Source organism: Scyliorhinus torazame, chromosome 6 (assembly GCF_047496885.1).
Source record: "Scyliorhinus torazame isolate Kashiwa2021f chromosome 6, sScyTor2.1, whole genome shotgun sequence".
Taxonomy (NCBI): domain Eukaryota; kingdom Metazoa; phylum Chordata; class Chondrichthyes; order Carcharhiniformes; family Scyliorhinidae; genus Scyliorhinus; species Scyliorhinus torazame.
Window position 1 is genome coordinate 294,161,069 of NC_092712.1, and position 25,299 is coordinate 294,186,367.

The 25,299-nt window shown below is 46.3% G+C and overlaps 1 protein-coding gene across 5 annotated transcripts in view; it reads left to right on the forward strand.

The window, feature by feature from the left end:
- LOC140425513 (sodium/hydrogen exchanger 3) overlaps positions 1-25,299 on the forward strand; it is a 146,534-nt gene that overhangs the window by 65,494 nt on the left and 55,741 nt on the right. Inside the window, exon 1 of one of the 5 annotated variants that reach the window (XM_072509878.1) lies at positions 21,451-21,572. The exons of the other annotated variants lie outside the window; for them this stretch is intronic. The gene's annotated coding sequence lies outside the window, so the exon portion shown is untranslated. Of the gene's footprint in view, positions 1-21,450; positions 21,573-25,299 lie in introns of those variants that run through there. 5 annotated transcript variants of the gene reach the window in all.

Consider the following 25,299-nt stretch of genomic DNA (forward strand, 5'->3'; position numbering starts at 1 on the left):
GAAGAAAGTGATTAGGTGGGTAAGAGAGTAGTCATGTTTTTAGAATATAATCATTGTTTAGTTTAGCTGTAATCTTGTAAATCTTGGTAAGTTCAAATCTATTTAATTGTAGTGTTAATAAATTAGCTTTGTTAAAAACATAGCTTGATGTTCGTTGTAAGACCCTACACTTCGAAGCCATTTTTTGTACAGGACATCTGAAATCTTGAGTGAATAAGGCAAACAACTTTGTGTCTAATTAACCAATCCGATTTGAAGGATTGTGAAATGAGCAATGTAAGAGTGTAACAAAAAAAATAGATATCACCGAGACAGAGATAGATAGGTTCTTGACGAATAAGGGGATCAAGGGCTATGGGGAGGAGGCAGGAGAATGGGGATGAAAAACATATCGGCCATGATTGGATGGCGTAGCAAACCGATGGCAATGTCTCATGGTTTTATGGTCTTTTATAATGAACATTACATTTACCCAGGCAGGTCCTGGAAGAGAAATAAAAAAAGAGAGAAAAGATTAGATTTAGAGAGAAAAATAAAAACTTCATTTGAATCTAAAAAGATCTCCAACAAAGATTAAAACTTGAAGGAGATGATGTTTCGTATTTGTCACAGTAAAGTTTCAGTGCCAGAGGTTGACTGGAATTAATTTACAGTTATCGTGCTGTTAAAAACGTAGTTAAAGAAGTGCGACATGGTGGTGCACTGGTTAGCACTGCTACCTCATGGTACCGAGGACCTGACTTTGATCCCTGCCCTGGGTCACTGTCCATGTGGAGTTTACACATTCCCCCTGTGCCTATGTCGGTATCTGGTGCTTCACAGCGCCAGGGACCCAGGTTCGATTCCCGGCTTCGGTCACTGTATGTGCGGAGTCTGTACGTTCTCCCTGTGCCTGCATGGGTTTCTTCCGGGATTCCCGGTTTCCCCCCACAGTCCAAAGATATGTGGGTTAGGGGGATTGGTCCCTCTAAATTGCCCTTTCGTGTCCAAAAGTTAGGTGGGGTTGTTGGGTTAAGAGGATAGGGTGGAGGTGTGGGCTTAGGTAGGGTGCTCTTTCAGAGACTGGTGTAGACTCGATGGGCCGAATGGCCTCCTTCTGCACTGTGCATTCTATAACAAATCTGTAACATGTTTTCCTATTCCTTCTCTTGTGTAAAATGAAGAAAAATTCTAGAGCTGTAGAGAAAGGAGCATTATATTTCTCAGTCTTTTCACTGGATGCATAAGAGAAAGGGAAACCTTGTCAATCCAAAATATTTTGTTTGTATGAACGTCAGAAGAAAGTAAAGACTTACTTGTTGGCATGTGCCTTATGTGCTGACAAGTGAACCTTTGTATTATATTTCAAACAAGGTGGTTATTTTGTGACAAGTGGTATAAAACAATGGATGTCCTCTGCAATATAATTGGCTGAAACTAGAAGGCAATGCGGTTGAACAGGATTATTGACTAATGTCAAAGATGGTAAGCAAGCACTGGATGACTGAATGCAATTTTTATTGGATGTCTTGCTTTGCAGTCTCTCCATTCTGCAAAGCACCAGCTTTTGCACAACACTGTTTTGTGTGTGTCCGTTGCTTTCTGATGCCTCGTGCACAAAGTCATTCTTGAGTTCCAAGTGTTGGGAGTGAGTGTTGGCAAGCCTGTTTTGTTCCAATCATGGAGGCAAACCACCCAACTGTGAGTCACCCTGATTCAATTTGGTGTTAGCCATGGCTTTGTGGTAGCAATCTCTCTTTGGAGTGAGAAGACTTGTGGGTTGTCCACAGGCGTGGTCACAATTTAGTACAGCACTGGCAGTGTCAAGACTATCCTTTGGTGGCACAGTCCTATTGGCTCTCTTATGGGATGTAATCCCATGGCATTATTTGAAGTGCAGGGTAGTTCCCCTGCCAATATTTATCTCGTGCTTAAAAAAAATAAAAAATTATTTGGTTGTTACCGCGTTTGTTTGTCAGGACTTGCTATGCGTAAAGTTACAGTTCATGCATTTCTACAGTGACTACAGTTCAAAGTATTGAATTGGCAAGAAGATACTTTGGAACATTTTGTGGCAATGACGGAAACTAAACAAAAAGCAAGAAAAAGAAACACATAAAAAAAACTTGATTCTTTTTGCTTTTCATAGAATCATAGAATGGTTACAACATAAAAGAGGCCATTTCCCCATGAGTCTATACTGGCCCCTTCCAAGTGCAATTGAGTTAGCTGTGCTCAAAGACCCCTTTCTCATAGCCTGACAAATTAATTTCCCTTAAGTGTATTCCAGATTGCAAACACGGGGCCCCCTTAAAAGTGCTTTACAGTCAATAAAGCACTTCTGAAATGTACTCACTTGTAATTTATTTGCTCCTTTCTGCTTTAAGGGGCAGTAGCCCAAGCTCTGGTTGACATTGTTTGGAGTAATTGCAGTTGCACACAGGAATGAAGTAAAGTTTTTCAAATTACAATTTAAGTTTGTATTTGTTGTATGATTTTTTAAAAATTTCAAAGCCTGTCAAGTTATTGAAGTTGGGGCTCGATTTGAGTTTATGGCATTATGCACTTGCCTTTTATTACAAGTAAATCATTTTCCTTTACACAATACTATACATGAGCGCAATGTTGTTCAACCAGGGTTCAGCGAGCATCTATAAAAGGATTCTGCGCAATTTTCAGATTGTTTGAAAATTGTATCCAAATTTTCAAGAAATATTGTTCTTGCATAGAAGGATCGAAAGTTGAGATTCCACAGAATTTCACACTATAAACTTTAGGGGATCCTTAACCAGAGAAAGCTTGTAAACAGCTGACTTGGTGATCCGCTTGATAAAGTGATGTGTGCAATTGTAAGCTCCTTCAATATTATAATTGTCTCAATGTATAATGGGGAGCATAATAAAATGTATCGCTCATTGAGTCAATGATTAATGTCCTGAGTATTGATTTAAATGTGAGTGCAAGGCAAACAACTAATTCATGTATTTTTGACTGAATGATTCACTTTGCTTTTTCAACACCCTTTATATCAATTCTAAATCAGATATATAAACCGCTTATTGTCCACACAAGAATCTTAATTTATCTTGTAGCAGCAGACAAGATCTCTGGCAGAATGTGGAACCAGATAAGAAATGAATTTAAAACAATGAAGAGGTTTGTTGGGGGAAGGAAAAATAAGGAATTGAAGGGAATTTTGCAGGGCCTGATCCTTGAACCCTTGTTGATTCTAATCTAAGTTAATGACCTGGATATTGGAATCAAATGTAAACTCGTCAAGTTTGCTGCTGATAGCAAAGTTGCTTTCGTACAATCAGATCTGTGACAGCACGGATGGTTCCTGATGGTGTCATACCTTTCCCTTCACATCATGGATTGCTGGGGTGTGGGGAGGGAGGAAGGAGAGGTGGGGGCGAACAGCTCACTGTCCGAAACCTATAACAGAATGACACTGAACTATTGAGTTTTTAAGCTATCTCACTACATTTGGAGAAAGTTGAATTCTGGTCATCGTAACCAGAAAAGGACACAGACATTGTAGATGCCATAGAAGAGCAGCAGGACTAATGGCATTCTTTAAATTTCAAAACCTCCTAGGATTTTCAGCACTGGAGGAGGCCTCCCCAAATTACCTTGCAGCTTTATAGCCTGGCTTGTGTCTCAACTTAAATGCCAATCGCTCTGTATTCTCTCTGTATCCCTTAGGTTTTACTTATGGTATAATTATGATTATTATATTGGTGTTGAGTTCACACACCACTGGGGATATGGCCAAAACCAGGGGCGGAATTCTCCGCAATTGGCGCGATGTCCGCCGACCGGTGCCAAAAACGGCGAGTCCGGCATTGTGCCGCCCCAAAGGTGCGGAATCCTCCGCATTTTGAGCAGCCGATCCCTAACCTTGAGGGGCTAGGCCCACGCCGGACTGATTTCCGCCCCGCCAGCTGGCGGGAAAGGCCTTTGGTGCCCCACCAGCTGGCGTGGAAATGACTTTGCCGGGCGTCGCATGCGCGGGAGCGTCAGCGGCCGCTCACGGCATCCCCGCGCATGCGCAGTGGAGGGGGTCTCTTCCGCCTCCGCCATGGTGGAGACCCCCCCCCAGGACCCCGGCGCCCGCCCGTGCCGCCTTGTCCTGCCGGTAAGAGAGGTGGTTTAATCCACGCCGGCGGGACAGCCATTCCAGCAGCGGGATTTCGGCCCATCCGGGCCGGGGGGGGCCCGCCAACCGGCGCGGAGCAATTCCCGCCCCCGCCAAATATCCGGTGCCGGAGAATTCGGCAACCGGCGGGGGCGGGATTCACGCCAGCCCCCGGCGATTCTCCGACCCGGCAGGGGGTCGGAGAATCCCGCCCCAGGACTCTACTTTTTATTGTTTCTCAACATGTATTTGAAAGGGTGACTGCCCAATTAAGAATGAATTGGGGGTAAAATGCTCCTCCCCTCCCACCACGTGCTATCAAATACAATGATAAGTTCAGGTGTGACATGGATGGGACGTGAAGAATGTGGTGAAGATTGAACCTGTAGAAAGAAAGTGGTTTTGAAGAAAGGGTTAAATTCTGAAGACCGGTTGAGTAGATCAGGCTTGCATACTCTGGTGTAGAAGATTTAAGGGGTTATTTAATTCCAATCTTTAAGATGCTTAAAGCAGCTGAGAGGGTAGATGGGGAGCACTTCAAGCAAACGGTAATTGAAATCGGGAACGCCTTAAAAAAAAAAACTAGTGAAGCTGTGCCAGTTAAATTTTAAAATTGATTTTTTTCATTTTGTTGGGCAAGGGTTACGGAGTGCAGGTGGGTTGCTGGTGATATAAATCACTGTTTTTCAAACATTTTTTTCCTGGGACCCACATTTGCCAACTGCTCGACTTGGGACCTGCGCCATGCTCGCTTTTCCAGTCTACCCTCCATCCAGGCAGTGTTTACAACTACAAATTTTCTTCCCTAGGCAAAGGAGGGAAGAAAAATCATCTAGTTTTCCTGTACATGATCACTATGCAGTAGCCCCTGGTGCATTGAATTTATGTCAGAATTGAGTGAGGAGAGGATCAGACGCGCACACAGTTGTGATTGATTGTCCTCCTAGCTATGAAAATTCACTGTCCAGGGCCACACTTGAGCGATACTGGAGATATATGAATCATTAATCCTTGGCAAAGGATATTTGTATATGTTCAATGACTGGCCTATTTTCACTGGGTGTTCAGTCTTGGGTGCTGAATACTTGCAGCGTCCTCTTGTAAAATCTAGGAAGAAAAGACGGATGTGGTATTTTTACCATTTGAGGATTTTGCTGTCTCGCCTGACGTCTCCGACTCCATGGGATGGCCAACAACCTTGGCCATCCCATCAACCACCAGGACCCCCATTTTGAGCAGATAGCTAGGTCCCGTGACTGGCCGCCCACCCCCACCCCCAAGCAAGCCCACGAGAAGTGAGACCCCTGTCTGGAAGCTAAAGAGCAGTCTAGAAAGAGGCAGTGGAAAAAAGAAATCACTGCTGCAACCTCACCTGGATAATACGCCCGCTGACTCAGGCTGAGGATGCAGCACCTGTCAATTCCTGGAAAGAAAAAAACCAGCCAGTTATGTTTAACTCCCCCCTCAGATCTTTGAGCTGCAAGCTGTTCATTCATTTCTCTTGCGTTTACTCGGCTGTGATTGACCGCTTCCACACACCACAGCTGTCAGCATTGTTCTATTCATCATCTTTCACACTAAATGCTCTAACTGCAATGTTTATGAATATCAAGCTTTAATTGACAGCTCCTGGACCACTACAAACTGAGTTAAATGATATCAATTTCCAGATGACCACTTCAAAATTACTCCGCGTAAAGGGAGGCAATCGGAAAGCACTTAATTCTGTTTGAGCCGGAGAATCACATGAGCCCGGAGAATATGGTGCTGGCTCCCGAAGGGGGCACGAACCTCGATCCTGTGCCGCCGGAGAATCACATGAGCCCGGAGGATATGGTGCTGGCTCCCGAAGGGGGCATGAACCGTGATCCCGTGCCGAGGGGGGAGGGGTTCTGAGCATTGGAAATGGGTTGGCGCCAATCCCGTTTTCTGGAGCTCGGCTACCGGCAGCACAAGGTAGGGAATTGCACCCATGGTCTTCGTGTCCAGACTGCGAAGTGCCAATGGTGCATAATCCAGAGTTTTCGGTTGGTGCTTGTTCAAATACTCCAAGGAGGGGAATGTGGTCAACAAAATATATACATCTGTTTAAAAACTAAATTATAATTTTCTATATTCTTCTGCAGTCTGCTGATGGGGTTTGCATTTCTGTGTCACTTCACAACAGGTTTTCAATAATCACTTAAGGCAAAGATTTCCCAAGGTGCTTCCTGGGCATGTTATCTGGCAGCATTTGGCACCCGAGTGTTACAGCAAGTAGTCTGAAGTTCGGGCACAAGAAGTAGGGTTTAAGAAATCTCTCTGGGGAGAGGAAAAGAGTGGGGGGGTGGGTGGGGGGAGGAGTGGGTTGGGGGTGGGGAAACAGTTAAGAAGGGAGTTCCAGAGCTCGTTTCCAGGTGGCTTTAAAGACTGTCTTCAATGGTGGAGGGAGTGCAGAGATCATGGCAAGAATGCTGTGCAGTAGGGAGTGTAATAAGACCAGAACAACATTCATAAGTAACAGGAGGGCAGCACAGTGGAGCAGTAGTTAGCACTGCTGTCTCATGGCACTGAGGACCTTGGTTCCATCCTAGCCCCGGGTCTCTTTCCGTGTGGAGTTTGCACCGTCTCCCCGTGTCCGTAAGGGTCTCGCCCCCACAACCCAAAATTGTGCAGTGTAGCATTTTTGTGTGCTGGCGAGGGTGTCCTGCATGGGTGTTTTGGGGGGTGGGGGGAGGAAGAGAGCGAGGGGCCCCTCCCATAATACGTTGGGCTTGGGAGGCTGGGGGCCTCGGAGTTCTATGATTCCACAATAAACGGTAACAGTTACCTTGCTGTTTGTCCCTTTGTGCAAAACTGTTCATCTGTAAACAAGATGTCAAATATAACTTTTTTAAAATTTGTAGTACTTGAGTCGCTGTCAAGTTCAGTTTCAATACTGGGAGCATTTTAACAATTTTACTTATTGTACCATAGTCCGAATGATAGTTCCAAGGATATAATCTAGTTGTTTTGGATTCAATTATTTGCTTATCTACAACTGTTTTCACCTCTGGCTTTCAATATTTGGAAATAGAAAGGAGGGAATACTGCACAAAGGGACATCGCAGCAAGGTAACTGTTACTGTTTATTATGGCATCATTCTGTGCAGAAGGAGGCCATTTGGACATCTTTGGATTGTGGGAGGAAACTGGAGCACCTGAGTAAACACACACACACACTGGGAGACAGTGCAGACTCCACACAGACAGTCGCCCAAGGCTGGAATTGAACCCAGGTCCCCAGTGCTGTGAGGTAGCAGTGCTAACCAATACCACCTGGGTGGGGTTAAGCCCACACCTGAGACAATTAGATCAATAGAATGGCATTTCGAAATAGCTGGCAAAAGGTGTGGCATCTGAACCTACAGTTTTGAAGATGGGTGTTTTAGGAATGGTTTGCAACGCATAACTTCCTTTTCATTTTTATTTATTTTCTGCATCTTATGATGCTGGCAAGGCAACACTTGTATTCCATCCCTGCTTTCAGCTGAATTCTGCAGCCTTCATTGTGATGGTTCTCCCACAATGGTGTTGGGTGGGGAGTTCCAGGCTACTGACCTAGGTCTTCGGCACTAGAGGTGGGACCATGTTGCGTTAAGTAGCTGTCTTTATGTGCACAAAGTGAACCAGAATGAATGAGCCTTCATTTGAATTTTGTATTGACCTCTGGAGGAGGCAGAACGGAATAATTAGAATTTTCGCCCGACCTGAAGTGGCCTCAGTACAGCTGCAATTCTGAAAATGGGAATGTTGAATTCTGGTATTTGCAGAACTGCTATCATTGTTCTCCGTTTCCTTTGGTCCATTGGTTGCATCAGGGCTTAGCACCTTACTGGAGATCAAAGAATACGTTGGATAAAAATTAAAACGCAGGTCTCATAATCTGACTGGAATTACTACAGAATAAACAGGTGTCCAAATGTAAATGACTTTTTTTTCCAAAAGAAAGAAGGCACTTCTGAAACATGCTAGTTGTATGTAAATTGTGGTGAACTTTTAATAGATTCTTGTGGCCGAAGAGTTAGTGTGGCGAACGGTGTATAATTTTCTCTACTGGAGTGTCTAAACTCTTTCCCATCTCCTAACCGTTGACGGATTTGGCGTTCAATCAAATGCTAATGGCCCATTGTGTGTCAGATATGGAAACTGGGTAAAATACTGGGATTTTCTCTTGTTCCATATTTAAATAAGTCTCGCAAAATTGACCCCACAGTTTTCTGGCATAGGTCCTTGTACTTGAGTGGGAATTAATTGTAGGTGAACACTTTGCTTTATGATGAGGTGCTTTTATCAAAACTATGTCCTTCATTTTCTGGAGAACTTAAACTAAAATTTAAATCCTGCGTTGTGTATATTAGTTTTAAAGGGCTGTAGTCCAATGAGGCGAACTTCAATCGATTGAAACTTAATACTTGTGAACTCCTCTAGTCCGAATATTTGTGCATGTTATATCTCACTATAATGCACCTACTCTTGAGGCAAATTATTGCTACATTGATGAATACATGAACTAGTAGAGCAAAAGTTGTTTTTTTAATTGTGCGTTTTGGGTAACCATTGGGGCAAAAAACAAAACTTTTTAAGCACATAGTAGATGGGATTGCTTCATTTTATTTTGTTTACGGCACAGTGATTAGCACTGCTGCATCACAGCTCCAGAGACCCGGGTTCTATTCTGGCCTTGGGTGACTATCTGTGTGGGGTTTGTGCACTCTCCCTCTGTCTGCATGGGTTCCTCCTACCGTCCAAAGATGTGCAGAAGTTGGGTAGATTGGCCATGATCAATGTATGGGGTTGCAGAGATAGGGCAGGCAAGTGAGTCAAGGCAGAGTGTTTTTTCGGAGGTTCGGTGCATACTTGATGGGCCGAATGGGCTCCTTCTGCATTCTAGGTATTCTATGGATATTGTGCATCTATATGACTAACGTTTTGGAGGCGTTCTTGATTTTATAGCTCCAAGAAAGAAATATGGTTCCATTACAAAGTTGACTGATATGGTTGTTGTTATTAATTTCCTTTCATGTAACTGTCATGTTATGCTTCTTGATGTAGCATAAGTTGCTTCCTTGATGTACAGTCTGACAAAGGAAGGTTCAGACTTGGAGATAGCTTTAACACATTTATTGAACTGTCAACTATTCTCTTACTTGAGTTCGACTCTCTTGCTAATAAGACCATAAGACATAGGAGTGGAGGTAAGGCCATTCGGCCCATCGAGTCCACTCCACCATTCAATCATGGCTGATTTCAACTCCATTTACCCGCTCTCTCTCCATAGCCCTTAATTCCTTGAGAAATCAAGAATTTATCAACTTCTGTCTTAAAGACACTCAACGTCCCGGCCTCCACCGCCCTCTGTGGCAATGAATTCTACAGACCCACCACTCTCTGGCTGAAGAAATTTCTCCTCATCTCTGTTCTAAAGTGACTCCCTTTTATTCTAAGGCTATAGTCTAACTATATCTAACAAACCAGTCTGCTCTAATCCGTGCGGTGGGTGTGATGCTTCCCTGATCTGCTCCTGTCTCTGAGTATCGCCTATGGAAAGAGAGAGAGCATGTGTGCCCTGCCATTTTATATGGGTAGCCCCCTTGTGGTAGTGTCACCTCCTGGGTGTGTCTTGAATGCCCATTGGTCGTGTCCTATCTTATTGGCCTATTGGTTGAATATCTGTGTCATGATGTCTCTGGTGCTCCCTCTAGTGTTTATCTAGTCTAAGTGTATTTACATTAACCCCTTGTGTATTTACAGTGATGCATATCACCACAGTAACTTGACTAGTCGGATATCGCCGTATCACTTTAATGCAATGTAGTGTCTGTGCTTTGCAATAAGGTCAGAAGTGTCTTGCAGAATACCTCATAGCTGCCTTTGCTGATGGATAATTTCATGTGTGCATGAGCCTGGATATTGACAGTGAAGACCATCACAGCCAGTTTGTCCTGGCAACAGCCGCAAAACCTGTGACCTCTATCACCTTTTGGAAAGGAAAGGGCTACAATATAATAATCGCTTATTGTCACAAGTAGGCTTCAATGAAGTTACTGTGACAAGCCCTTAGTCGCCACATTCTGGCAGGAGGTCAAACATCACCATCCCCAGTGCAGCTAGGGATGGGAAGTAAATGTTGGGCTTTTCAGTGATTTGCTTGTATCCCAGTAGCCTTTTGTGCATCTGAAGGACATGTTTACACTTGTTTATTTATCTCTTCGCTTCCCATTTGCCCAACTTCTTTTCTTAAGTTTGATTTATTATTTAATTAATATATCAATTAACTTGCACAGTCTGTGTGCCTTTCTTAATGATGTTCGAAGCTCCCAAGCAATGAACACTAGCATGCAAATCTCTAATTTTGTCTAGGTTTCTGCCTCCACCACTAATCCCAGAAGTCACTCCGCAGCCTCGCAACAGAAGTCTCTCTTCTGTTCTACTGTCCCCATTATTAGCCATCCCAACCACCAGAAAAACAATCTTTCTTTATTCTTTCACTGAACATAGATCACTGGTTATGCCAACAATTTTATTGCCCTTGAGGTGGTGGTGGAGCTTGAACCGCTACAACCCATGTGGTGTAGGTACAGCCACAATGCTGTTAGGGAGGAAATTCCAGAATTTTGACCCAGCGTACTGGATGGAACGGTGATCTGTTTCCAAGATGAGATGGTGAGTGACTCTGAGGGAACTTCCACGTGGTGGTGTTCCTATGCATCTTCTGCTCTTGTCATTCTAGGTGGTAGAGGTTGCTGGTTTGGGAGATGTTGTCGAAAGATCTTTGGCACTGCAGCAGCTTTCATCATGTAGAGCAGTGTTTTTCAAACGTTTTTTGCCTGGGACTTGTTTTTGCCGACTGGCTGACCTCCGTGACCCACGCCGGCCAAACTTCGCGACCAACCACTATTGCTTACCTTTAATGTGGCAGCTGAGCCTGCTTGACCCTCACAATCTCACCTTGTTTTGCCATTCAATGTTACATTTCTGCTAAGGGCTTCAGCTGATGTATCTCACAGCATCTGAACAATCAGAGGTTTGTCCTCAAACTCGCCATGCTTGGTCTTCAAATGCTGTTGAAGTTTTGAGGACTTTAATCTTTCGCCAGTACTTCCCTGCATACAACACACATGGGCTTTGCATCCTGATTTGCATTGGCACAATTAATAAACCCATCCCTCGAATACTGCTTTGTTCCTGATTTCAGCTTCTATTTTTAAAATCAATTTTAAAGTACCCAATTTTCCAATTAAGGGGCAATTTAGCGTGACCAATCCACCTACTTTGCACATCTTTGGGTTTGTGGGGGTGAGACCCATACAGACACGGGGGGAATATGCAAACACCACAGAATGACCTGGGGCTGGGATTGAACCCGGGTCCTCGACGCTGTGAGGCAGCAGTGCTAACCACTGCACCACCGTGCCATCCATTTAAGCTTCTTTAGTGGGTTGTTCCATTGAGTTCATACCAGCACTGCTGGCATCTACAAAATGGAGGAATCTCTTTCCCACCCAGAGCACATGACGCCGGTGCACAGGGCACATGACCTCCCTGCCTTTGCTTCTGAAGAGAATACTCCCATCGATTTTTCAAAAACAATCTGCTCCTGGGTCAGCGCGCTGACGTTCAGAGGAAGTGGCTGGCCTCTCTGGGTTCTGGGCCTATGCACTGCTGAGGGGACACGCATGCACGGGGCGGCCTGGTTTATTAAAGCCAGTCGCGGCCGTCATTTTGGAAAAACCCAGTTGCGGAGGTTGAGCAGTTTCCTGCGATCGGGAACGCCACGACAACCGCTCATGACCCTAAGTTTGAAAATGACTCCGTAGGTGGTCCACACTATGGTCACTGTGCATCGATAGTGGAGGAAGGGGTGCCATTTTCTCTACTTTGTATAAGGAAATGAGATCCAACTTTGAAGTCTCCGCTTGTATTTTGTCTATGCAGGGGGGAAAAAAATTGAAATTTTGAGTTTTTAAATGTTAATATTAGAACGGTTCAGTGGACTGGGTACATTCTTGGGGTTCATCGAACCCTGTATAGCTTGGACTGTCACTTAACAGTACTAATGCTAAAAGGAAAATGCGCTTTCTTACAAATTTCACAAATCTGCCACCTGTTGCTGCAAGTTTAAGAGCCATAAAAGGTAGCGTTTGCTGTTCTTCCTGTCAACTGAAATATGATGTATGATTGGGAGAAAAGCCCTGCAGTGGAGTTGGTGCAGGTTTGGTCTGTCTATGTATAGTGCCTCCCTTGTCTACACACTGCTTGATAAATAAAGGCATTAAACCTGGGCTTCATCACAATGCTGCTGTGACATTTACCGATTGCAATGTTGGTGGAAGGTGGGATGGCTTTGGATAAAAGAAACATTTTGTCTTGGTGGATTAGTTTTGTGGCACTTGAGTGGATAAACATTGATACACCAAACCATGCTGTCATTACGGTCAAATGTCGGGTTGAAAATATTTCATACCCACCACTTCACTATCACCCCATTCTGAATTGTTGATGTTAAATGGGCACACCTGAGCATATTTTTGGCAATTGCTGTTCTCTGTGAATAGCTGCAAGTTTTTGATATGTGCATTGTACATGTGTATCTAAAACGCACCTGTAATGGAACATTTCCTTAAATTATAAATCCTGTTTCGGTATTCTTTCCGGGTATACCTATTTGTTTTTTTGGGTGAGGGAAGAAACATTGAAATCACAAAGGGAACTTGTTATACCGTAAAGTCACTGTGAGACCGAGTAAATCTTGGGCTTTAATATCCATGAACTCGCCTGCCAGAGTCGGCTGTACAAAAGAGTGCCACCCACAGGTGGCCGGACTATATATGGCCCCGATGAGGGCGGAGCCCACCGGGAATCCAGTACAGTACCTGGAAGTAGCCCATATCATCACTTCCAGGTTATGGGTCAAATCATTATCCAGACAGCTCGTGCATTAGGTGAAATACATTCACCCCCTGTTTAAAAAAATCCAAGTCCAGCGGGGGTGACGTGGGGTCATTAGAGATTCAGTCTGCCTGGAGGCCGGTTCGTTCTTTTAGACCTCCTCAGCTCTGGCGATGCGGCGGGCACGGTCGTTGCCGATGGTGACTCCGGGGGCGTCGTGTCTGGAGTTTGAGCCTCAGTCTGGCATGTCGGAGACGGTTGGGGGGGTGGAGGTAAGCAAGGGGGTGGCGGGTGACGGCAGTGTCGGTGCGGGCCAAAACAGGAGACCCGGGGGGGGGGGGGGGGAAGTGGCGCAGGGGGTGGCTGTAGGCAGTGGGGAGGGGTGCGCATTGGCAGGGAAACCAGCTGGCGCCAGATCTCTTAGGGAGACTGTATCGTGCCGTCCGTCCTGATGCGCGATGTAGGCGTACTGGGGGTTGGCGTGCAGCAGCTAGACCCTCTTGACCAGGGGGTCGGTCTTGTGTCTCCTCGTGTGCCTCCGGAGAAGGACAGGTCCCGGAGTTGTCAGCCAAGATGGAAGCAAGTTCCCGGAGATGGACTTCCTAGGGAAGAAAACAAGCGGTCGTGAGGGGTCTCGTTCGTGGCTGTGCAGGGGAGTGATCTAATGGAGTGGAGAGCGTTGGGGAGGACCTCCTGCCAGTGGGGGGCCGGGGGATTTCTAGACCGGAGGGCCAGAAGAACTGCCTTCCATATCGTTGCGTTCTCCCTCTCGACCTGCCCATTTCCCTGCGGGTTATAGCTCGTAGTCCTGCTCGAGGCGATGCCCTTACTGAGCAGGTACTGACGCAGCTCATCGCTCATGAACGACGTGCCCCAGCCGCTGTGGACGTAGGCAGGGAAACCGAACAGTGTGAAGATGCTGTGCAGTGCCTTTATTACAGTGGCCGAGGTCATGTTGGGGCAGGGGACGGCGAAGGGGAAGCGGGAGTACTCATCGACGACGGTTAGAAAGTATATATTACGGTTGGTGGAGGGGAGGGGCCTTTGAAGTCCATACTTAGGCGCTCAAAGGGCCGGGAGGCCTTTACAAGGCGGGCCTTGTCTGGCCGGTAGAAGTGCGGTTTGCACTCCGCGCAGACCTGGCAGTCCCTGGTCATGGCCTTGACCACCTTGGTGGGGAAGGGCAGATTGCGGGCTTTAATAAAGTGGGTAAGCCGGGTGACCCCCGGTGGCAGAGGTCATCGTGGATAGCCCGAAGTCGGTCATCTTGCGCGTTGGCGCATGTGCCGTGGGACAGGGCATCTGGGGGCTCGTTGAGCTTCCCAGGACGATATTTGATATCTTAATTGTAGGTGGAGAGTTCGATCCTCCACCTCAGGATTTTGTCATTTTTATTTTGCCCCATTGTGCGTTGTCAAACATGAAGGCGACCGACCGCTGGTCGATGACGAGGGTGAACCTCCTAAAGTGCTGCACGGCTTCCACTATGGCTTGTGCTTCCTTCTCGACTGAGGAGTGTCGGATTTCGGAAGCGTGGAGGGTTCGAGAGAAGAATGCTACTGGCCTGCCTGCCTGGTTGAGTGTGGCGGGCAGTGCAACGTCTGACGCATCGCTCTCTATCTGAAAGGGGACGGACTCGTCCACCTCGTGCATAGCGGCCTTGGTGATGTTGGCCTTGGTGACGTCGGCCTTGATGCAGCTGAAGGTCGAGCGGGCCTCAACCGTCGGGGGAAAAGTGGTAGTTTGAATCAGTGGGCGGGCTTTGTCTGCATAGTTGGGGACCCACTGGGTGTAGTAGGAGAACAGCCCCAAACATCTTTTGAGGGCCTTGAGGCTGTGGGGTGGGGGGAGTTCCATGAGGGGGGCGTATATGGTCGGGGTCGGGCCCTAGGACTCCATTCTCCACGACGTAGCCGAGGATGGCCAGTCATGTAGTGCAGAAGAGACACTTTTCTTTGTTGTACGTGAGGTTGAGGGATTGGGCGGCCTGGAGGAACCTCTGAAGGTTGGTGTCATGGTCCTGCTGATCATGGTCACAGATGGTGACATTGTCCAAGTACGGGTATGTAGCCCGCAAACCGTACTGGTCTACCATTCGGTCCATCGTTCTCTGAAAGACCGAGACTCCGTTAGTGACGCCGAAAGGGACCCTGAGGAAGTGGAAGAGACAGCCGGCTGCTTCAAAAGCAGTGTAGTGCGTTCTTCCGGGCGGATTGGGAGCTGGTGGTAGGCCGACTTCAGATTGACCGTTGAGAACACCCGGTACTGTGCGATCTGGTTGACCATCTCCGCTGTGCGAGGGAGGGGGTACGCATCCAGTTGTGTGAACCGGTTAATAGTCTGGCTGTAGTCTACAACCATCCGGTTCTTTTCCCTGGTCCAGGCGACCACCACTGGCGCTCTGCAGGGGCTGTTGCTGGCCTCTATGATCCCTTCACTCAAGATGGCCGGGGAACGCACTGAGGTTCTGGTAGGCCACCTCTAACGAGGTAGCTAGCTTTACCGTGTCCCGCAGGTCAGTGGTCCCGCTTTCCAGCAAACGCTGCCTGATGTAGTTCGATCGGACCCCAGCCATGTAGCTGTCCCGGATCTGTAGGTTCATGTGTTCCTCCACTGTCACATCCCGGTAACTGCAGTTCCTCGCGAGTAGGGTCAGTTTTTCCAGGTACTCATCTAGCGATTTTCCCCAGCGCGTTGACGGCGAGTCGTGTGGCGATGTCGGGCGTACACCTCGTTTACAGGCTTCACGAAATGCGCCTTGAGGGTTACGACCGCCGCCTCGTATGTGGCCGCTTTCTCGATCATCACGGAGATTCGATGGCTCACCCGAGCGTGGAGGAGTCTCAGCTTGAGGGTTTCAATGGGAGGCGTTGTGGAGGAGTCAAGGTAGGCCTCGAAGCAGCGAAGCCAATGTTCAAAGATCTCCTTGGTTTCCGACGCGCGTGCGTCGAGTTCGAGCTTATCTGGCTTTAGAGCGGCTTCCATGATACTGTCTATGGATATTAAATTGTTATACCGTCAATTCACTGTGAGACCGTGAGAATGAGCGAACCTTAGGCTTTAATATCCATGAACACGCCTGCCAGAGTCGGCTGTACAAATGAGTGCCACCCACAGGTGGCCGGACTATATATGGTCCGGGTGAGGATGGGCCCAGAGGCGGAGCCCACGGGCTTCCAGTACAATACCTGGAAGTAGCCCGTATCATCACTTCCAGGTCATGGGTCACATCATTATACAGACAGCTCACGTATTAGGTGAAATACATTCACCACAGAAGTCCATTGCCATCTACCATCCTGATAGCTGCACGGTGCAGCAATAATAAAATTATAATTAAATAGAAAAGGGGAGTATTATGAAAAATGGTTCACACACTGCCAAGTGCATTTGTTTCAATGTCTTCTAATCTGGTAATTAAATGCTTTAATTGAAGACTAGGGGATGGTTCTCATTAAGCTAATTGGTGAATCTGAAGTGTGTGCCATGTACGGAATGCAAAGTCTCTCAGAAAGCAATGTGCAAAATAGACTGTTGCATTTCCTGCATTTCTAACTGTGTAGCTGCAATATTGATTGCCGTTGAAGCTCTTTAGGACGTCCTGGAGTTGTGAAACATGCTATATAAATGCAAGTCGCTTCCTTAAGGTGTTGGAAAATTTATCCTGGGCTCTTGGCTCCCCCTGCTAAACTGTGATCTGTGGGGGCGGAGTGTGTGTACACATCAGATGGTTTTAGCAATGATCTGCAATAACCAAATAGCCTGCCAGCACTTGCTGTGGAACTTCATTCCAGCATGAGTTGACCTTTCTGACAAAGGAGGGATCTGGGGGGAGGGAGTGGGAGGGTGTGAAATTGATGCATTGTGTATTTGGGTGGAGTACAGAAAAGGTTTATGCATGACGTTTATGCTGGATTAAAAAATACATCAGCATTTTGCTCCACAATTGATGGTAATTAGCTTTGCAACGATTTCCTAAAAGAGTAGTGAATTAATGTAAGCTGTTCAATGGAAAAATACTGGTATGGAATAGTGATTTTAAAAAGTAGACAGAACTCTGGAATGTGTGTTTTTATAAACTGGGTGAACAGGAGAGTTAGTTAATTATCACTTTGTCAAATGTAGTGTGAAGTACACAGCACCCTGGGCTCAAGGACTTAACAAGGGCGATATTCTTCCTGGTCAATATCAAGAATTGGCTTGGGTTTTCTTATTTATTTATTTTTGGCTGCTTGCAGGGATAAGGGTGTCTGGATTCCGGTTCCTTCCAGATTCATTATTCATTTGTGAGTGTTGACAGAATGTTTAACACTAGCATTGCAATAGAATCCAATTTTGTAACTTCAATATTCAATCCAGCCCTCCAGGAGGTGTGGCCTGGACTGTTGTCAGGAATGAGGAATGTGCTGATAATTCGGGACAGGTTATTGCTAATCACTCCCTCAATACGGGCTACATACATGGAGGCATTGGGCAGAATTTTCATGTTAAATTCAGAAATTGAGTTGGGCCATTTTCTAACATTATATTCCCATTTTATGGAAAATTCCACTTGCACACGTTATTTCCCCCACCCCCACTGAGATTGGGGTCCAGATGGACTCTGGGTTGCGACCTCCTGAAGTAGACCAGAGGTCGGTGTGTGTTGAGGCTAGCACATTAGAAAAGCCCGTATCTGTTTGCTAGTTCATCGGCCCAGTTCTGTTCATTTGATGACTATTGGGCCTGCTAACCTCATACTTCACCCTCCCACCCCATGCCCACTTATTATGATGACCACTACGGACGCTGGGGATCGTCGATTGATCTTCTCGTGGGGTTTGTGGAATACAAGGTTCCCCTATGGAGCAGCCAGAGGCTCGTCCAATAAGAACCATTCGGCAGGAGTTTAAAACCCGCAGCTCCGATTTGTACCGGTATCCCTGATTTAGCCTCCCAGCTGGGATGCAAGCACTGTACGCTGCGTCAGTGGTTTTTGTTTGAAGCCTGGCCTTGGTGGTGGATTTATTTCCCCCATGCATCCGCCAAACACGTTCATTCCAGTGTCCCACCATCACCTCCGCATCCATTTTTGGCTGCCCAATGCAGATGTACTCGGCATCTGGATGGCAAAATCGAGCTCATTGAGTGGAAAAACAAGAAAGCTCATGTTGAACCATTTTGTACAGCTCTGGTTAATTCGCAACGAGGGCATTGCATCCATTTTTCAGGTCATCACACTGTGATGTGTGAAAGCGGGGGGAGGATGGTGGAGAACTGGATGAGGGATTTTCACTACAAAAACCGGGAGAAGTTGTGATTGTTGGTTGCGTTTGATAGAGGTGTTGGAAGACTTTGCAGACAAGTGCTGGAAAATGGGATTAGTATAGTTAGTTGCTTGACGGTTGGCACGAACAAGATAGGCTGAAGGGCCTTTTTCTGTGTTGCAAGTCTCTATGGCTCTCTGATTATAGAGACAAATTTCTTCCTGTTAGCTGAGGTACAGATATTTAATGTTTGTGGACTATTTATAAAGTCTGTGGGCAAGAGATTTATTGTGCAATGCGAGGCACGCAGCATGATAAAGACTTGGAACTTGATATCTACAAGAATGGTGGAAGCCGAGACGATCAATAATTTTAAAAAGAGATTGGGTGGAATCTTTATGGAAAGAAAATTGCAGGGCATTGGGTTGCTCTACAGAGAGCCAGCATTGGCTTGATGGGCTGAATGGCCCCCTCTTGTGTCTTTACGACTCCGATTCTTTCCTTTTCTCCAATAATCTCATGCCTATTTTGTAGCGACCTGTAACTGCTCTGGTTGAGGCAACCAAATCTCATTTGAAATGGAGGTGCTGCCATGGTTTATAATCAAATAACTCCACACAGACATAATCAATGCCATGACCTTCTAGACACTTTGGGCGGGATTCTCCCAGCCCTGGGCCGGGCCGGAGAATCCCCACGAACTGGCCACGCCGCCCCGACACCGGCACGCGATTCTCCACAGAGCAGAGAATCGGCATGGTTGGCGCGGTGCCGGTCGCGGGCCGCTCTACATAGCCGGCCCGCCGATTCTCCGGCCGCCGATTCTCCGGCCCAAATGGGCCGAGCGGCTGTAAGAAAAGAGCCGAGTCCCACTGGCGCCATCCTAACCTGCTCTGGGCCAGCGGGACCATGGCGTGGAAGTGTCGGGTGGCGGCCTGTGGTGTGGGGGGGGGGGGGTCCGATGTGGCCTGGCCCGCGAACGGGGCCTACCAATCGGTGGGCCGGCCTCTGTGGTTGGGGGCCTCCTTTCCTACGCGCCAGCCCCTGTAGTCCTGCGCTACGTTGCGTCGGGGCTGGCGCGTTGAAGGGGGCCACTGCGTTGGCGTCGGTTGCGCATGTGCGGATCCCGCGGCGCACAGTTCGTGCCGGGATCGGCAACTGGAGTAGCGCAAAGCGCTCCAGTGCCGTGCTGGCCCCCTGTAGGAGGTACTTGGAGTGGCCTGTTCTTGCCGTCGTAAAACTTGACGGTGTTTACGACAGCGTGGACACCCTGCCGCGAGATTGGAGAATCCCGCCCTTTGTGACTTGAGCAACAAAGGCCACAACATCTTTTTTGAAAGATTGCTCTGTTATTGGCCCATCGTGGTTCCAATTCTCCGTGTCACTGTCTGGCATGGTTGGTTGCAAACCTTTTGTTTGCATAATAGTCCCCTTTCAAGCAAAGCCTGGGGCAATGCCCCACCTAGACACTTTCTCATGAGCTTGTACTTTTTAAGTGTGGGAATGTGCAAGTGGAAGGTTTTCATAACCTGGTGAAGAAAACCATTCAAGTCAGTCCTCTAGTTTCTGCAAATCAACAGAGCTGATATTTAGCATCCAGAGCGAAGACTTTGCTGGTATTCAACCTGATTTTGTCCACCTTTCAATTGTTTAGCTCTAAGAGTAGATGTCAAAATTGCAGTAACCGTGAGAGGCTGTAGACTCTGGGTCAATTGGGTCTCCTTTTGTGCCATAATGACCCTTGCGTTCCGCCATGTGCAACAACAGCTCATGGAGACCAGATGCAAGGTTAACAATGAGGTTAAATGCAAGGTTAATGCCATAAAAGCATTGAGACACTAGCAAAACAAATATTTCTGGTTGTAATTAATGCTACATTCCTATCGCTCTGATCGCTATTTTGCAGTAAAGATATGTCGGTGTATCCTTCCCTGATGTTCATAAAGTTGATGCCGCATTTCATGTGGGATTACAGATGTCACATAAAATTAATGCACATTCTGCCTGAGGGCAGTAATTTATAGAAGCTATTCCGAGACTACAGTCTATTCCTTCAATGCCAGCCCACATTGTATCTGTTTCCCACCCTCCACTCGCAGCATCCAGGCGATGAATTTTACTCCTGATGACGTTAGTACAATCCTAGAGGGTTGACAACCCCTAATCAGGATACCAGGACCCACCCCCATGATCCCAGGTTGTATTAGACCGGTGTAAAAAGTATGGATAATGCAGGATTCTTGAAATATATTCAGGACATTTTTTAAAAAGAGCTAATATGTAACAAGCCCAATAAGAGAAGTACAAATTGGCCAAGCAGGTGCAAGGGTTATTCATAATTGGGAGGGGGGTGGCTAGTCTAGTAGTAGGTAAATGGCCAATTTTACGTAGCGGACATCGGAGTTGTCAAAAGTGGACTGGGAATGATTATTGAGGATACATCAGTGTCCGAACTGAAGAGTTCAGAACAAATGTTCCTACAAAGAGCAACCGTGGGAGTCCCAAAGCTCGAGACCCTTGAGCATGTGGGATAGGATAAGGCAAAAACAAAATAGGAAGCTCATGCCAAATTCCAAAAGCCTTGAGTATAGAAAGTGCAAGGAGTGAAGAAATTGGGGAAAGCAAAGGAGAGGCATGAATAAATATTGGCAAGGAAAATCCAGAGATTGTTTTATCAATACGCAAAAAGCAAGAGTAGGGCCAAGACCAAAACCGGAACTGGTTTGTGAAGGCAGAAGACATGAGCATTGGAGTGATAGTCCCTTTTCTTCAGTTGCACCCATTTCGATCTTTCTGACAAATCCTCTCCCCTCACAGGTGCAATTATTTCTTTATAAGCAATATTACAAACCCTACCGCCTCTCTGATCTGAAACCCCTACATTGAGTTGCTCCTCTCTACCCTTTCAGCCAGTCAGTGCCTATGTCTTCAGTTACTTTGTCTGATTCACGAGATTCCCTTGCATGGAAGTATGCAACATCCTAAGCAGTACCAAATTTATTATGTCTGTGGTGGCATTTGTTTTCCGCTGTGTTCCATGCAGTCTTACTAATTTTCTGCCTTCCATTTCCAGCTTTGCTTCTCTCCCCATCTGGATTTATGCTCCGGTTACCATCACCGTTAAACCTTCCCCAAAAGCACTGGCAAACCTCTCTGCGATGATATTGGTTATGGCCCTTTTGAGGTGCAACGCATTCAATTTGTGTAGGTCTCAACCTTCCCCCAGAACCAGGAATGCCCCAGGAATCTAAAGCCTTCCCTCCTGCATCATCATCTCTCCAGCCACACATTCATCGGAGGTATTCTTCTATTTCTGCACTTGCTAGCTTGTGGCATTGGGAGTAATGTGGATATTACTACCTGTTTTTTTTTTTTTAGGTTTTACTTTTAAATGTCCTTGCACTCTCCGACATCATCTGCCTGTAGGACCACATCTCTTTTCCTACCTATATCACTGATTTAAACCATGACCTCCCCACTGATGAATCACTCCCGTCACAATGGTCTGCATCTGCTGTGACATACGTAACCCTTCACCAGGGAGGAAATGTACCATCCTGCAACTGCAAAAACACCTGTCCCTTCCCCCTGACTATTGAATCCCCGATTGCTTTCCTGACCTTTCTCCTTCTGCCCCAATCACCTATACAGCTGAGTCACCCATGGTGTTGTGGATTAAGCTCTGGCTGTGATCCAGAGGAACCATTATCCTCGGAAATGAATATTGGTTATGGTGCAAAATGCACTCCGGAGTTTGCTACACTACTTGTCTGGCACTCGTCTATCTGGCGTTCATCCATTTCCCCCCCCTTCTCCCTATGCACTTGAGCTGCAGGGTGGCAACCTCCTGAAACATGTGGTCCTCAAAGTTCCCTGCCTTGCTGGTTACACTGCAGTGATGTCAGCTGTTGCCCAAGTTCCATAACCTGGAGTTTGTCTTGCTCCATCCGTTGACAGTTACTATTCCTTTTTTAGATGTTCTGGAGTCACCATGTGGTTTGAGATGTACAGTCAATGGGGCTGGGCTCCCTGCTGTGCCTCTATTTAGTCGGCCACCATATAAACATGAAGCCTATCCCTTGTACTCTCTTCCCCGAACACTTTATTTTTTTTTTTTAAATCCTTTAGTTTCCATTTATTTGTAAGTTCTTTTTGGCTTTTAGTCTGTCAACTGTTTCGCTAACACCAAAACACAAATGCTCACCACTTTAAAAACAATACTAACCAATAAACTCACCACTTATCTATTTTGTTTTGAGGTTTACTCTGACATCTAATTTGCTGGCTCTCTGCTGTTTAAATCTCCTCTCTGCTCCCTGGTAACCCTTGCTGAAGGTTCTTGTTGCACAGCATATTTTGTGTTCCATAGCCTCGGGAAGCAAAGCAATTATTTTTACAACCAAATTAAAAAGTGAAATTAAGGCGAATGGCTCCTTTATAATGTGGTTTTAGGTTACTTAAGTTGCTTCAAAAAAGAACAACCGGGTTCTTTTGCAAATGATGGGACTAATTGAACAGCTCCATTAACTAGCCACACTCGTAAAGCAAGCAGGCAAATAGGAATTTACTAACCACAGTCTGTTTTGAAGAAACTTTTTTTATTGAGGAGAATTTACACGTTTGATGGTTCGGAAGGCAAGGCGAAGTGTGGCAAATATCCCCTTTGGTTGAAGTATGTTCTACTATTTCTCTTAACACCCCTTTTGTTTCACCCCACGGTTAAGGATGTGAAGGTGTTGGTGAGGGTGAAGGAAAGATTCCCGAGAATGTTCCAGGGATTTAGAAGCATTTCTAGCCCTCAGCTCTGCAGAAGGGTCATATGAACTCCGAACTTAACTCTCTCCCACAGGTTCTCTCTCCCACAGATGCGGAGTTATTCCAGCATTTTCTGTTTCCATCTCATTATGTGGGTGAGTTGTAAAAAAGCTAGGATTCTTTTCTTGGAGGAGAGGAGGTTGAGAGAAGAGACAGAAAGCTGATCAAAATCATGGAAGGTTTAGACAAAATAGATAGAGACAAACTGTTCTCTTTGGAGGATGGGTCAAGAACCAGAGGATACCCGTTCTTAAAGGGGAGATAAGAATAACCCAAGCTGCTACCTCAGCATGTGGTTAGGATCTGGAATGCCCCCCGTGTGGTGGAGACAGATTCAGTCGTGGCTTTCAAAATGGAATTGAATAAGCACCCAAGAAGAGAATTTACGGGGCTAAGGGGACAGGAGATGGAGCTGGGACCAGTTGGGTTGCCCTTGCAGAAGCCTTCTATGATTTGGTTCCGCATGCATTCTTAAATTTCTTTGGCTTTTTCAGGCCATTTTCTGTTGAAAGGAAGGGGGAATAGTTTGACTTGCAATTTCGAAATACGTGGAAAATTTGGCAGAGAGGCAGGCTATTCGGCCCATCTAATCAGTTGTCCCCTACAGTCTCCTCCCATCCTCAAACCACAATGTTTTGCATTATCCTTGTGCCCCTACCAACCACATAGGATACCCGGCAGCTGTATTTGAATAATCAGCTCGAGATGCTGCTGTCATTGCTTTTAACGATGCATGCTAGATATGAGTGATCACTCTTCTTTTTCCCTCCTCTCTAAAACTCCTGGTGATGGGGGCAGCACGGTGGCGCAGTGGGTTAGGCCTGCAGCCTCACGGCGCGAGGTCCCAGGTTCGAGGCAGGTGTATTGCAGAGGTGGAGATGGAGTTTTGTGGCAGATTTGTAGTTGCAAAGCTGTGGCCTACCATTTGGTGGCAGTGCTGTGCCATTAGGTCACCAGAGTGTCTTGTATTTTCAGAATGCTCAAGAAGGGTATATGCATCGAAGTTTTGAAGGACGCGCTAATTCCTTTGTTTCACTGGGATTAAAAAACAATATGCTAGCGATGTTGGGTGTCTCTGGCATTTATTGCCCATGCCTAATTGCCCTTAAAGTGGTGGTGTTTTGCTATTTTGAACAGTGTACTTACTCTGTGATGTTGGCACTCCCAGAGCACTGTTGGGTAGATCCGTTGACTTTTGGTAATTGTCCCAAGTTGTGTGATGCTGTCTGACTTGCAGGAAAGTTTAGAGGAGGATGCACCTGGTGTCTTCTGAGGTAGTGGAGCCCGTGAAAATGTCAATAGTGGAAGAAGTGGATGGTTTATGTGGCGGATGGGCTACCAATCTCAAACATGGGGGCTCCGCGGAATTCGCGGGTTTCCCAGTGGCATGAGTGACTTCAATGGGAATTCCCATTGGCAAGCGACGGGAGTAGCGAATCCCGCCACCAGCGAAATGGTGCACCGTCAGGAAACATGTGGCAGGGGGAGACCGGAGAAGCCAACCCGGGAATTGCAACATGGGGAAAACTCCACGGCCCATCTAATTTTGCTTTCTACCATCCTGGTACTCGCATGATACAATAATATTGAGTTATCGACTAATCCTATCAATCAATCTCGATCAATTAGTCGCAGCAAACTTGGGCATGAGGTGAGGTGATTCCTCTGTCGTGGAGAAATTTGGGAGCCATAGGTCGAAAGTCGCTAATTACTTGTACCTAGCAACACTGAACTCTAATATTGTTCACACAGGAGACCTAATGCCAAAGACGTGGACACAAACATGTACCTGACACTCCAGCGCCACAGACCATACACTGTACTAATGTTTGGGTCAGATGATGATGTGTCCCATCTGCTATTTTTAATCCACCACAAAGAAGAGCAGTGGAATTATTTTAGTGCCTCCACCAATGTTTGTCCCTCAATCGGTATCACAGAAACCGATCACACACCACTGTTTGTGGGAGCTTACTATGTGCAAATTGGCTGCCATGTTTTCTATAATATTGACTTCAAAAGTGCATTTTAAAAATGGGCCGTAAAGCACTTCAGGGCAAGCTGTAGTCAACATTTTCACAATGGTTCTATCACAAATGAGTATGCAAAGGGATGTGTCATGTGTAATATCACTTTCAACGTGGAGCAAGTCTTCTTCGCCCTGAGCAATAAACTAATCTCGTGCAATTAATACCAGAAGATTGTGCGAGT